This window comes from Pongo abelii, chromosome 17 (assembly GCF_028885655.2).
Source record: "Pongo abelii isolate AG06213 chromosome 17, NHGRI_mPonAbe1-v2.0_pri, whole genome shotgun sequence".
Classification (NCBI taxonomy): Eukaryota; Metazoa; Chordata; class Mammalia; order Primates; family Hominidae; genus Pongo; species Pongo abelii.
Genome location: NC_072002.2, coordinates 16,425,960 through 16,441,342, shown reverse-complemented (window position 1 = coordinate 16,441,342; position 15,383 = coordinate 16,425,960). Strand labels below are relative to the sequence as shown.

The 15,383-nt window shown below is 37.8% G+C and overlaps 1 protein-coding gene across 1 annotated transcript in view; it reads right to left on the bottom strand.

Annotated features, from left to right (window-relative positions):
• The window catches only part of LOC129057178 (uncharacterized), an 82,208-nt gene extending 68,218 nt beyond the window's left edge, over positions 1-13,990 (bottom strand). The window contains exon 1 of the mRNA XM_054547089.1: positions 13,516-13,990. The gene's annotated coding sequence lies outside the window, so the exon portion shown is untranslated. The remainder of the gene's footprint in view (positions 1-13,515) is intronic.
• Positions 13,991-15,383: the final 1,393 nt, after the last annotated feature.

The window sequence follows — 15,383 nt, the reverse complement described above, 5'->3', positions numbered from 1 at the left end:
CAGATTCAGCCAGGAGGCCCAGATTCTAGCGTCAGTTTTGCCCTTGGGGTACAAATGTACGTCCTGCTTCACTGAACATGAAACCCTGAATATTTGGCCATTACTCTGGCAATTTTCCTCTCTCCCTATGCCAATTGCCAATCAACCCAACTCCCAGGCAGCCTTGGCAGTTATGTCTGCTTGGCCTGCTATAGCAGTCAATGACTTAGTAAAAGTCAGAACATAGATCTGCTAGCTCCCAGTCCAGGATTTCCCCATAACTTGTCCATTTATATATTAAACAACTAGGATTGCTTTTAAAATTCTTTTTCATTTAGTCTCTTCTTAGAACTTATCATTTTGAGAATCCTGAGCCGTCAATATTCCATAATCTTTCTGAAAGTGACACAGAAAATACGATGCCTGCACACTGCTAACTGCAGCTGATTACATTTTCCATCATCTATAAAGCACATAAGGTAATTCTAAACCAGTAGTAAAATCTATTTATAAAGAATGCTGATTTGTTTCTGCACTTTCCAACACAGAACTTCAACTTATTTCCTTACCATAAAAAACCATTACTTTTTAAAACAATCATAGTTAGTATATTTTCTAAACGTTTTTATTTTTGTAAAGTCCAACTTGCAAACTGGAGTGTAAATAGCTTTCTTAAAATGGAAGGAACCGTGTTAGACCCAGTATGCTGATTGATGATTTCACTGTGCTTCAAAACAGACGATTTCACAGTCATTGGGTATATAATGTAATGAGTTTTAATAAAGCAATTGATATCACTAAAAATATAATTATAATAAATAAAAATTTAGGGAAAAGGAAATCTTCATTCTGACAATTTCAGATTTTTTAACTAACTCATCGTTAAAAGATTATGTTTCTACATGAAAAATTTTACACATTCTTTATATGAGATACACATGATAACACCTTGAAAACTTAATAGTTATGGAAAAGGAACTACTGTGAGTTTTTTTTAGAGAATGTCGTGTTCTTGATGTTCCTGAGTGAGTGTCTCATATTATTAGAAGGGAAACAGCATCATCTTGTGGACAAACAAAGAAAGTGAATGAATTTTTAGGACCTGGTGCAGTGGTTCAGGCCTGTAATCCCAGCACTTCGGGAGACCTGGGTGGAGGGTAACTTGAGCCCAGGAGTTCAAGACCAGCCTGGGCAACACAGCGACACGCTGATCTTTACCAAAAATTGAAAAATTCGCCGGTCTTGGTGGCTCATACCTCAGGTCCCAGCTACTTGGAAGGCTGAGGTGGGAGGATCACTTAAGCCCAGGAGGTCAAGGCTGCAGTGAGTGTGATCATACCACTGCATTCCAGCCTGGGTGACACAAAAAGACCCTATCGCAAAAAAATTATGTTTATGTAGCACTTCCTACAAGGAATATAGTATCATGTTTGTATTTAAATGACATCAGGACCCGCATGGTGGCTTACACCTGTAATCTCAGCTCCTCAGATGGCGGAAGGCAGGAGGATCGCTTGAGGCCAGGAGTTGGAAGACCAACTCCTGGTTTTGTAGAAACCCCAATTTCTACAAAAATAATAATAGTAATCAAAAGCTAGGCATGCTGGCACACACCTGCAGACCTATCTCCTGTGGAGGCTGAGTGGAAGGATCACTTTGAGCCCAGGAGTTTGATTGTATTGTGTATTGTGAGCTACGATCTAGCCACTCCACTCCAGACAACATGGCAAGAACCAGTCTCTAAACAAAATAAAGGGACATCAGATCATTGTTTATAGAGATTTATAAATGATCCCAAAATGTCTTCAGGGAGATAAATCATCTAAATATAGCGATACCGACCCTTCCTAAATTCCAAATTTGGGTGGAAAAAATAAATGAGGTAGAAGACTTCTTGAAATGTATCAAGACTCAGGAAGACAAAACAAAAACTTTCATTAGGCAGTATCAAGAATGTTCATTAATGCCATTTCTAATTTATGATACGATCATCTAAAGAGGAAATCCCAGCAACAAGAGGCCAAAGGAATGGGAAAAGAAATGAAAACAACGACCATACTTTCTACACTTCCAACCTCTTCTCTACCACCTCTCAGCAAGACCTCCCACAGCCAATCACTGCTTTCTCTCGCGGACGTACCCTCCACTCTGTGAACACATGAGCCCGAGAACCCTGAGAAGTCTCTGAGTCCCTTCCAGGGGCTCTGAAAGGTCAAAAGTCTTTTCATAAAAATATACAGTTTTTTTTACCTTTTCCACTTTCATTCTCTCACAAGTATAATTGGAGTTTCCCAGAGGCTACTTGACATGGGATGTCACAAGAAATTAAACATAGAAGCAGAAAGGAGAACCAAGTTTTCTTCTATTAAACCAGACATTAAAGACATACCTAAAAGTATAAAACAATGTCATTGTTCTCACCATCTTTACTGCTTAAAAATGATAATTTTAAATAAAAATGTGATTTATGTAAACATATAAGTGTATTATTTTATTTTTTTAATTTCTCAGTTTTAACGTTTACTATGATAAATATAGATAGATATAATCTAAATAAATAAAAGCTCTTTGGGTCCTCAATAACTTTTAAAAATATAAAGTGTTCCTGAAACCAAAAAGTTTGAGGACTGATGCTCTAAAGCTCATAACCTTTGATGTAGCTTCCACCCAAGTCATTACTTAAATACTTGATCAATAATTTCTCATGTCCCTCACCCTATCCTTGTTGCAAAATTCCATTTTCCTACTCCAGCCCTCCCTCTCAAGAGACAGTTCCCAGGTTTTAGACATGATTTACTAAATCTTTCTTAACAGCTTTATGATGGTAACATGACATACACAAATTGTATAAATTTAAGGTAACAATGTTTTGATATTTCTATAGTTTTTGAAATGATCACCACAATCAAGCAAATTAGCATATTATCTCTACATATTTACCATTGTGTGTGTTGACAGTAGTTAATTTATGATCTAGTCCTTTAGCAGAACACAAGAATATGATATAGTGTTGTTCCATGTTGTACATTGTATCTCCAGAAATTAATCATAACTTGAACATTGCACAATTTAACTAATATCTCCCCATTTCCCCTCCCTGAACCCCTGGCAACCACTTTCCTATTCTCTGTTTTTATGAATTTGACTGTTGTAGATTCCACATGTAAGTGAGATCACGAAGTATTTGTCTCTGTGTCTTGCATTTTTGCTTGGCACAATATCTTCCAGCTCCATCCATGTTTTCACAAATAGAAGGAATTCCTTCTTTTTAAGGTTGTATAATATTTCATTTTATGTATACACGCTGCATTTTCTTTACCCATTCATCTGTTCCTCTCCCAAAGGACATTTAGGTTATTTTCATATTTTGGTCATTGTGTGTCATGCTGCAATGAACAGGGGATGACGGACACCTCTCTAAGACTCTTATGTCAATTTCACTGGACATACATCCAGAAGTGAAATGATGTGGTAGTCCTTTTTTTTTTATTTTTGGAACTGGGTCTCACTTTGTCATCCAGGGTAAAGTCCAGTGGCAAGATCATAGCTCACTGCAGCCTTGAACTCCTGGGCTCAAACGATCCTACTACCTCAGCCTCCTGAGTACCTGGGACTACAGGTGCACAACACCATGTTTGGCTAATTTTAATTTTTTTTCAGAGATGGGGTCTTGCTATGTTACTCAGGCTGGTCTGGAGCTCCTGGCCTCCTGCCTTGGCTTCCCCAAATCCTGGGATTACAGGTGTGAGCCACCACACCAGGCCAGTGCTATTTTTAATTTTCTTTGGAGGAACCTCAATACTGTTTTCTGTGTTTTACTAATTTGCATTACCATCAATAGTGTATAATGGTTTCCTTTTCTCCACATTCTTACCATCTTTTCTCTTTTTGATAATAGTCATTTTAACAGGAGTGACATGATATCTCATTGTGGTTTTGATTTGCATTACGCTGAAGATTAGAGATGTTGAGCACATTTTCATATACCTGTTAGCCATTTGAATTTCTTCTTTTGAGATGTATTTATTTAGGTTCTTTGCTTTAAAATAAAATTAGGTTATTTATAATTTTGGAATTGATGTGTATGTGTCCTTCTTATTTTTTGAACTCCTTATAAAAGATAGAGTTTACAAACATTTTCCCCATTTCATAGGTTGCCTTATCATTTCATTAGTTGTTTTCTTTGCTGTGCAGAAGCTTTTTAGTTTGATGTAACTCATTTATCTATTTTGCCTTTGTTGCCTGTGGTTTTGGCATCATAACTAAACAAATTATTGCCAAGACCAATGTCAAGAATGTTTTCTCCTGTCTTCTTCCAGGAGTTTTATGGTTTCAGTTATTACATTTAAATGTTTAATCCATTTTGAGTTAATTTGTACATAAGGCGTGAGCTAGGGATTCGATTTCATTCTTTTACACGTAGACATCCAGCTTTCCTAACACCAATTGGTCAAGAGCATATCCTCTCCCTATAGTGTCTCCTTGTCACCTTCCAGGGTGATCAATTGCTGCAAATGTGTGGGTTATGCCTAGGTTATCTATTTTGTTTCACTAGTTTATGTGTCGGTTTTTATGCCAGTACCACAGTGTTTTTCTTCCTACAGCTTTGTAATTTAATTTGAATTCAGGAAATGTGATACATGTAGCTTTGTTCTTGCTCAAAATAGCTTCAGCCACTCCGGGATTTTTGTGATTCTATATGAATTTTAGGATTTTTTTTCTATTTCTGTGAGAGATACCATTGGTATGGATTACATTAAATGTGTAGATTGCTTTGAGTAATATGGACACTTTAATAATACAGTACTAACTCTTTCAATCCATGGGTTGTCTTTCAATATACTTTGGTTAAAATTTCTGTCATCAATCTTTTGTAATTTGTACTGTTTAAGTCTTTCACTTCTTTGGTTAGTTAGTTCCAAAGTAGTTTATTTCATACTGTTTTTTAAATTTCCTTTCAGACAATTCATTGTTAGTGTTTAGAAATAGCAATGATTTCTGTATGTCAGTTGTGTATCCTACAACTTTAGTAAATTTATTATATAGTCAGTCCTTCATATCCATGGGTTCTGCAACCATGAACTCAATCAACCATGAACCTAACTTGTACATATTTTCCATCTGTGGTGGTTTGAATCCACAGATGTGGACCCATGGATACATAAGGCCAACTGTACACGATTTTATGTGAGGGAGTTGATCGTCACAGATTTCATTATCTGAGCGGGTCCTGAAACAAATCCCCAGCAGATATGAAAGACTGACTGTATTATTTATAACCATTTTCTGTGCAGGCTTTAGAGTTTTCAATGTATAATAATCATGTCTTCTGTTAACAGATGTAACTACATCTTTCCCTTCAATTTTGATGCCTTTTATTTCTCTTGCCTGATTGCTCTGGCTAGGAATTCCAGTACTATGTTGAATAGGAGTGATGAGAGTAGACATCCTTGTCTTGTTCCAGATATTAAAGAAAAAGCTTTCAGTTTTTCCCCATTGATTATAATATTAGATATAAATTTTCCATATACAGCCTTTATAGTGTTGAGGTAAGTTTCTTGCACACTTATTTTGTTGATAGTTTTATCATGAATGTATATTGAATTTTGGCAAATGTGTTTTCTGCATCTATTGGAATGTTATTTTTGCCTTTCAATCTGTTAATGTGGTATATCACATTATTAATTTTTACACGTTGAACCATCCTTGTATCCCATAGATAAATTCTAATTGGTCATGGTGTATGACCTTTTCAATGTGCTTTTGAATTCAGATTGCTAGTTAGGATTTTATTGAGAATTTTTGCATGTATATTCATTAAGGATACTGGTCGTTAATTATTTTTTCTTGTGTTGTCTTCGTCTAGCTTTTAAGTCATGGTAACATCAGCCTCATGAAATGAGTTTGGGAGTATTCTCCTTCTGTGTTTTCTAAACAGTTTAAGAACTTTTGGTGTTAGTTCTTTGAATGTTTGGTAGAAGTTGCCCATGAAAGCATCTGCACTTGGGATTTTCTTTGCTGGGAAATTTTTGATTACTGATTAAATCTCTTTGTTTGCTTTTCGTGTGTTCTCTTTCTTTTTTGTTCCATCTTCAGAGATTACATCTTTCTAAGAATTTATCCATTTCTTCTAGGTTATCCAATTTATTGGCATATAATTGCTTAATTGTCATTTATAATCATTTGTATTCCTGTACATTTGTGGTAATGTCTCCATTTTCATTTCTGATTACATCTACTTGAGTTTCTCTTTTTTTCTTATTGTAGCTATGGTTTTGTTATTTTTGTTTATATTTCCAAAAATTCAACTCTAGCTTTGTTGATTTTTCTATTGTTTTTTATTTTATAGTTATTTTATTTATATTCTAATCTTTATTATTTACTTCATTATGCTAACTTTGGGTTTAGTTAGTTTTTCTTTTTCTAATTGTTTATTTGTAAAGTTAGGTTGTTCGTGTGAGATCTTTCTTATTTTTTAATGTAAGTATTTATCACTGTAACATTTCCCTCTTAGAACTTCTTTTGCTACATCCTGTAAGTTTTGTTGAGTTGTATGTTCATTATTGTTTGTCTCAAGATATTTTTAAAATTCCCTTTTTATTTCTTCTTTTACCCAATGTTTGTTCACGAGTGTGTTGTTTAGTTTCTGCATTTTTGTAAATGTTTCTGTTTTCTTTGTTATTGACTTCTAATTTTATTCCATTGTGGTCTGAGAAGATATTTGGCATTATATCAAACTTCTTAAATTTGTAGGATGCCTTGTGACCTAAGATTTGATCTATCTCAGAGAATATTCTGTGTGCACTTGAGAAGAATGTATGTTCTGCTGCTGTTGGATGGAAAGTTCTGTATATGTCAGTGTTTAATCTACTGTGTTGTTCAAGTCAGCTGTTTCCTCTTTTTTTATTCCTGCCTAGATGTTCTACCCATTATTGAATTTGGGATACTGAAGTTGGCTACTATTGTTTTAGTGTTACTGATTTATCCTCTTAGCTTTGTTGATATTAACTTTATATATTTAGGTGTTCTAATGTTGGGTGGATATATATTTACAATCTTCCTATTGAAGTGAACTTTATCATTATAGTGACCTTCTTAGTCTTTAGGGACACTTTTTGATTTTAAGTCTATTTTTTCTGATCTAAGTATAGATACCCTTGCTCTTTTTTGGTTACCATTTGCGTAGAGTATCTTCTCCCATCGCTTCACTTGGAGCCTCTATGAATCTTTATATCTAAAATGAGTCCCTTATAAATATGTACTGATGAGTATCTTTTATGCATCGTGCCACTCTATGTCTTTTAATTAGATAGTTTAATCCTCTCACATTTAAAGTCATTGTTGATTGGTAAGGAGTAACTTGCGTTTTGTTAATTGTTTTTCATATGTTTTGCAGTTCTTTTTTTTTCTCTCTTGCTGTCTTCTTAGTTTGGTTATTTCTTGTCGTGGTTTGGTTTCATTTATTTTTCTTCACATTTTGTGTACCTCCTATAAGTTTTTAATTTCTGCTTGCAAATTTACTTCTTCTATTAAAAGCTGTCTTAATGTTGTCAGCTTTTCTTGGAATCATTTTCTTTCTCTTCCCTCTTCAGACATATTTGCAAAAACTCTGTTTTTCAAGACACGAGAAAATAGGTCTCTGGTTAGAAATTTATCAATAAGAAAAAAAAGATCCTCTGAGTCTGTTGATAAGTTCGAAAATAATGATGGACTGCGGTAGAATGTCATGTATTTCAAGTTGTGTCATCTATGTTACTCTGTAATATATTTTCTGTGCATTAGACAATGTTATATATTTATAAGGTAAATCCAAAAAGCATACATTCTAGAATGCCCTAACTTAGGTCCTTAAGAGATATGCTCCTTATAGCCCTCTTGGTACTCTTGAAGTGTTAAATATTTCCATTGAAGAAGGTTCATATGGCTTCTGAGATGAAGTCTAGACAGTTTAAGATTATTTTTTGCTCCTTTTGCCCACACAGCACCCACTGTCCCCTCCCTTTTTTATTAGCTGTTATCTGATACACTAGATGAAGCCACCTTCTGTCCTTCAGTTTTGGCGTGGGGGCTGATTTCACCCCCAGTTTCAGGAATAAGCACAGGACAGCTAATAACAAGTATGTTGTTCACTCAAGGAAGAAACCCAGCTAAGGGAGAAAGGGGGGCTGAAATCCAGCCTGCATGCTCTTCTCCAAGCCACATGCCCCGATACAGGGCCGCATCTAACTGGAGAAAGGGGAGCCATTTTCTAATACTTACAAAGGCATTGTGTGGACAGTGGAAAACTTGTATGAGCTCTTGACACAGGCCTGGCCAATGAATATACTTCTAATCCTGGCACAGATGAAACTAGAGATGGACTTGAAATCCAAGCCTCACACCCAAAGTCAATCTCTAGTCTCTTATTGAAACTATTAGAAGTGTTTCTGTTTTTGCTTTATTCTGGGGCTGTGGACCTAAGGAAATGTAAACTGGAGGAGTGATGATGGCCACATTGCAGCACAAAGAGAAAACTTGTCTGAGAATAAAATCAACGGGGAAGAAAAAAGCAAGGAAGCTGAGAGGAGTCAAGTCCTGAGTCCCTACATTCAGCCATTCTGAAGCTACACCCTGGATTTTTCCATTATAAGAGTCCACAAATTAATATTTTTTTGGCTTAGACCAGTTTGAGTTTGAATTCTATTATTTATAACCAAAGGAGTCCTACCATATTATCTTAGCCGGATTTTCATTAACACGGTATATGTTGATCAACAAACTTCCTAAATGTTTCAAGTTCACTCCAAAGAGTGAGGGGAAAAAAAGAAAGAAGAGGAATAAAATGGTGACTTATCATCCACAGAAGTCAAGGAAGCTGCAGAAGCATCAAGCAGAAGCAGCAGAAGTTAGCTTTGTACTCCCACAAACCCTGCTCTGAAGTACTCCGCCTAGTGGCCCACAGCAGAAGCTGCATTTCTAAAATCTTTAAAAAGACAGAAAAGGAATCACCACTTACCCTGGAAACCCTAATAGGAGAGCAGGCCACATGGGAATATGTCCCATTGGTTTGAGGTCGATAAGTCCATTTTCAAAGCTTTAGTAATTCCAGAAACGAGAACATATTTATTTTACTTTGATCACACAATGCCTAGTTACATTAAAAGTAAGGAGACATTCAATAAATGCCTTTTATGGAAATAAAAACAGACAATTTAGGAGAAAATTAACTATCGATGCATTATTTTCAAAGGTAAAGAAAAAAGAAATTATTCTGAACACACAAAACTATTTTATCAAATATCATGGTAAATTATCATTATATACTAGGTCACTTAATAAATTTCCAGAGATGATTGGAAAGAATTTCCACAATAGATTTTGATTCACCTCAGGAAGAAGTTTTACAAAAAGTTAGTTGCTTATCTCCATTGTTACTAGTAGCAAACTAATACTTTCATTCTGAGTCAAATTACAAATAACGTCCACACTTTTCTCCAGTGAGATCACAGGAGATGCCTAAGTGGAGTGCGTTTTAATGTGAGGGGATAATTGGTTTATATTTTTCACTGAAAATAACAAATTCTGGACAACTTAAGCAAAATAAGAATTCAATGAAAGTATATTGAATAGTCCACAAAATCATTGAAGATGCTGAAGAAGGAAGGTAAGAACTGAGGGAAACTCAGCACAGCCAAGTTCAATCAACGGAAGCAGATCTTGAGATGCCACCACTAGGATGTTACCATTTAACACTTGTCACCATGTAGCTGGGCTCTGCTGAACCTAGGCACTTGCTGCCACATTCCTGGACCTGCATCTCTCCTCAATTTCTCAGAATCATCTCTGATTCTTTCAGGTCTTTTGCACCATTTCATCAGTTTCCAAGTTCTAATAAAAAGACATCAGTTGGCTGGGCCTAGATACGTGCCCACACGTGAGTGGCCAAGAAACTGGAAAAAGGATCATGTACTCCCTTTCAGCTTTTCTAATGGAAGGTGGGGTCTGTCCTCATATTTCACTTGGGGTTCAAAACCTAGGAATGGTGTTTTGTTGAAATGAAACCCAAAACTATAGCTATCCATTTATAGCACCTTATTTGTACAGGAAGAAGCCATGAGACAAAATGTATAAAGGAGCATGGGAGGTCTAAACATATGAGGGGGTTTCTGAGGAGAGAAAGATCATACTTCATGGGTGCTGTGGTTTCACTGTGCCTCCTCCGAGATTCAGCCTTGACAATGTGATACTGTTGAGGTGGAGCCTACAGGAAGTGATTAGGCCATCAGGACTCCTACCTCAGGAATGGGTTTAGGAGCCCTCATGAAAGGGATCCAAGGAGGGAGTTCATCCCTCTTGCCCTCCCGCCTTCCACCATGTGAGGACACAGTGTTCCTTGTCTCTGGAAGATGCAGCATCAAGACACCATCTTGAAGGGAGAGAACAGCCCTTACCAGACATCAGACCTGCCAACGCCTTGATCTTGCACTTCCTAGTCTCCAGAACTGTGACAGATAAATGTCTGGTTTTAATAAATTGCCTAGTCTGTGTTATTTTGTTGTAAGAGCATCAATTGACTAAGACAATTGGGGATTAGAAAAAGTTTTTTGAAGTGGCATTTGAGAAGGGCTTGATAGATAAGATCTCTAGAAATAGAAATAGAGAGATGGTTTCAAATCACCCAGGTGAAAGGAATAACATAGCCATGTTCAGTCTGAATGCAAAATGGAGATGGTAAAAAGTACATAGGATTCCACCACCAGTGGGAGGACAAAATTGCAATGTGGCAGCAATCTGTAAATATAATATTTATCACTCATTCACATTTATTTAGAGTCTATTGTGTTCAAGGCTCTGAAATTAAGCAAAGAAAATCTAGATATGCATAAGTCCAAGACTTTGCCTTTGTGACAGTCAAAATAATGACCCCATAAATGTGTTCTAGTCCCTGGAATCTGGGACCATATTACTTTACATGGGGCAAAAGGGACTTTGGAGATGTGATTAACCCTTGAGTTAGGGGGATTATCCTTGATTATCTTGGGGGCCAATCTAATTGCATGTGACTATAAAATCAGAGAATCATTCCTAGCTACAGTCAGAAGGTGATATGACTACAGAACAATGGTCACAGACATCCCACATTACTGGATTTGAAGAAGGAGGGATGGTCCCATGATCCAAGGAATAGGGACAGCATCTAAAAGTTGGAAAAGGAAGTGGATTCTCTATAGAGCCTCCAGAAAGCAATACAGCCCTGACAACACCTTGACTTAAGCCCAGTAACACCATGGTCAGAGGTTTGCCCTACACAACTATAGGGTCATAAGTCTTTGGTTTAAGCCACAAAGTTGTGGTAATTTGTTATGGCAGCAATAGAAAATTAATTTTAAGGACTTTATAATTTGGAAGATAGGCAGACCAGAAAATCCATTTTATAATATAATTCGATTAAACCCTATGGAGATTTGGGCTAGGTGATTTAGAAAAGAATTGAGTATTAACAAGACTAACAGAAGAAATGTTCTAAAATTTACACACTAAGTACATCACATTTTTCTAATGATCACGTTGATAGAGCAACTTAGAATCCATGGTTTTAACAAACGAAAAGGCTTATATACATATATATATAAATATTATGTATATATATATATAATATAATATACGGAATAGCCCCAAGGTCACGGGCAGCCCTGGGTCAAAGGGCTGCACTGTACTAGCAGCCCACAGCCCACCTCACCCGCCTAGCCTGAGGTAACTTGTCTGCTAAATGCTAAATAAAACTGTCAACCTGCCTGGTTTAACTTAGAAGGGCCTGGATGCAACAAGCCTGAGGTTTGTGACTGGGGGAAGAGAGAGCACAGACGGAGCTCCTCCTCCTTCTGCCACTGCCCACCAACTGAAAACCACCAACTGAAGTTCGCTTAGATTCTCAGCCTACACTTTTTTCCCAACAAACTCATGCAATACTTTGTCACCCACTACAATCGCTGGAATAAAATATTCTATGGATCTGTTTTTTGAGCTCCAATTTATCTTACTAAATTCCAAGAAACTTACATAAGAGAAAACCACCAGATAATACAAGATTTTCAATGTGATCATCATTGCTACATTTAACTAGAAATTATCCAGTAAATGTATTGTGAACTGCTTTGTGACTATGGTGATTTATTTAGTCTTTCTGATCCTTGGTTTGATTATCTCAAATATAAGAGTAGCACCAATTTTATAAAGTTGCTCTAAAAATTAAATGAAAGAAAAATAATCCTCCTTCTCCATATATTGACCAGTTACAAAATTATAGAGATTGTGTCCAGGTTTTTACATACTTACCTGATAGAATTCTCCTAACAATCCTCTCTTTTAAATTACAAGCACTTTGCCATGATTTTTACACATGTACGTTATGGAAGCCCCATAAAAATCACATCTTTTATACATCAGCAAACTGAGGCTAAGACGAGTTAAAACACATTCACCATCAAATCCTAATGAGGGATGGAACAGGGATTCAAATCTGGTTCTCTCTGATGCCAAAAATTGTGCAATTTAACGAGGACCAAGTTACACCCAGAACATGGAGGGATCAAAACATGTGGATTCCCTTTTCTGCCCCCTCATGTGGGAATTTTAATAGCTTTCACTGCCTCAGAGCAATCCTAAACTCCCTCCCAGGTTGACTTGCAATGGCCCCCTTATTCATAGGGATGATTAGGAATCTGCATTTTTGGACCACAAGCATCTATAAAGTGTTGTGTTGATCAAGAAATAAAATTTTCTAGGCCGTAGGTTACTCTGAATTGTCTAGCTTCTCTGCAAAAAATAAAGGGGCTATTCCATGTAAAAAAATCACAGGATCCACTGAATCTGTGCAGAAAGACTTAGAACTATACTGCAGGAGCATCTTACTGACAGCTGCACCTGAAGACTAGCCGAAACACACAAAGCAAGAGCACCTCCATTGACAAGGTGTGGTGGCTCTTGCCTGTCATCCCAGCAGTGTGGGAGGACAAAATGGGTGAATCACTTGAGGCCAGGGGTTTCAGACCAGCATGGGCAACACAGTGAGACCTTGTCCCTACAAAAAAATCATTTTTTATTATTAGAATCAAGAAGAGTACCTCTAACTCCTTGTCATTGCTTTAGGGTAGAGAGCTCTGGTCTAGAACTCAAGATATGAAATTGTGAGTCCCAGTGTAGCTACTTAAGTTTAAATACAAGAGCTGTCAGACATTTCCTCTACAGCAACGAAATCTGTAGCATCCATTTTGCACTTTGAAAACTTAGTTTTTGGCCAGCCTCTAGGAAGAAGAAGAGGGCCCAGAAATGGGCATATGGGTAGGGAGGGGGGAAGAAACCAGCTGGATGCAACAGGGAAAGAAGAAGGGATAGAGACGCAAGGCAGAGTCAGTCCTCATTATTGGGGCCTGGGCCTAGGAAAGGAACTAGGTGAAGAAGGGAGTAGCTGCAGGCTGTGGATGTCCCTGGGGGAACCTTGGTTCAGCAACGGCCAGAGGAGCTCCTGAGGCCAAGCGGTATCCATCGCCTCCCTACCTTTGGGTGTCTTCTGGTCGCCAATGTCCTGCAGGTCAGGGCTTCGGAATCAAATTGGGATCAAATTGCGTGAGCTCCAACACAGTGGAGCCTGGCGCTACTCCCACCTCCACCTCGTGGATCTCAGAGCTGCAGGATGGCTCTGCCCACTGCTCCCTAAGCTGGCCCCACTGGGGGCTGGCATTGGGGGACAGCATGTTCTGGTCATCTCTGCTCCTCTCTTCTGGTGTCTGTGCCTTTGCTGGCCACACACTCATAGATGTCAGAGCCACAGGACGGCCCCACAGAACCCCTGCGCTGGCCCTGCCGGGGGCTGGTTTTGGTGCACATGCGACCGGTCATCATGGTCCCCATGGGGCACCTCTGCTCTTCTCGAGGCAGCTTGGGCCTTTGCTTGCCCCCACGTCTGCAGAGGTGAGCACCTGCCGCCTCTCCCCAGGAAAGGCAACCAAATGCCACCAACATAAGGCACCCACTGAAGGCTACCAACTGAAGGCCGGTTGCCCTGCCAACCAGATCGTGTACTACTTAGGAAGAACCAATCAGGCTTTGAGTTCCCTCCACGCGCTGGCCTTCCATTTGTGACGTGGGACTCCAGGCACTGGCTCACAAAGCCGCGACCCCCAGCGACCCCGCCCCACCTTTCATTTATTGGTAGCTGGTAGCAACTTTCAGGTTTCCTCACTGTGAATTATGAATATGAATTATGATGAAATTACTGTATCCTAATGTACCTCATGCACTATATGACAGCCAAAGTCTCCTCTTCCCCCATGGCCTCTGAGTTTTTTGGAAACAAGAAAGAAGATACGTTTCTGCAGGTGCTTTCAGAAGAAAACATTGCCACGATATAAGGTTATTCTGTGATGTCAAGTCATATTTCATATGTCATACAGATTCATATTTATATTCATAATACAATATGCACATATTCAATCAAATTAACAGGACTAAAAAGGAAATTTTCTAAAATTTATACACTAAGAACATTATATTTTTCTAATGATCACTTTGATAGAGCAAACTCAGAATCTATGGTTTCAACAAATGAAGAGGCTTATGCAAGAGAAAACCACCACCTAACACAAGATTTTCAATGTGATCATCATTGCTACTTTTCACAAGCAATTATCCAGTCAATAGACTGTGAACTGCTTTGTGACTATGGTGATTTATTTAAACTTACTGATCCTTTGATTATCTCAAAAATATGAACAATACCAATTTTATAAACCTGTTCTAAAAATTAAATGAGAGACAAATAATCCTCCTTCTCTATATATTGAAAACCTACAAAATTAGTAACATTGTGTCCAGACTTTTACACACTTACCTTATTGAAGCCTTATCACAACTCTGTTTTTTAAATTACAGGGATTATTCCAAGATTTTTACACACTTACCTTATGCAAGTTTCATAACAATCCCATCTTTTATAGATGAGCAAACTGAGGCTCAGACAAGTTAAAAACACATTCAACCTTAAAATCATAATGATTGATGGAACTGGGATTCAAATCCAGTTCTCTCTGACACCAACGGTGGTGCAATGTAATGAAGACCAAGTTATATCTAGCACATGGAGGGATCAAAACATGTAGATTACCTTTCTCTATCCTCTTATATGTGAATCTCAATGGCTCTCACTGCCTCAGAACAATCCTAAACTCCCTCCCACGTTGCCTTGCAGAGGATCCCTTCTTTTGGGGGCTGATGAGGAATCCGCAGTTTTGGACCACAGGCATCTATAAAGAGTTGTGTTGATCAAGAAATAAAATTGTCTAGGCCATAAGTTACCGTGAATTGTCTAGCTTCTCTGCAAAAAATAAATGGGCTATTCTCTTTATTTTTTATTATTCCACTATTCA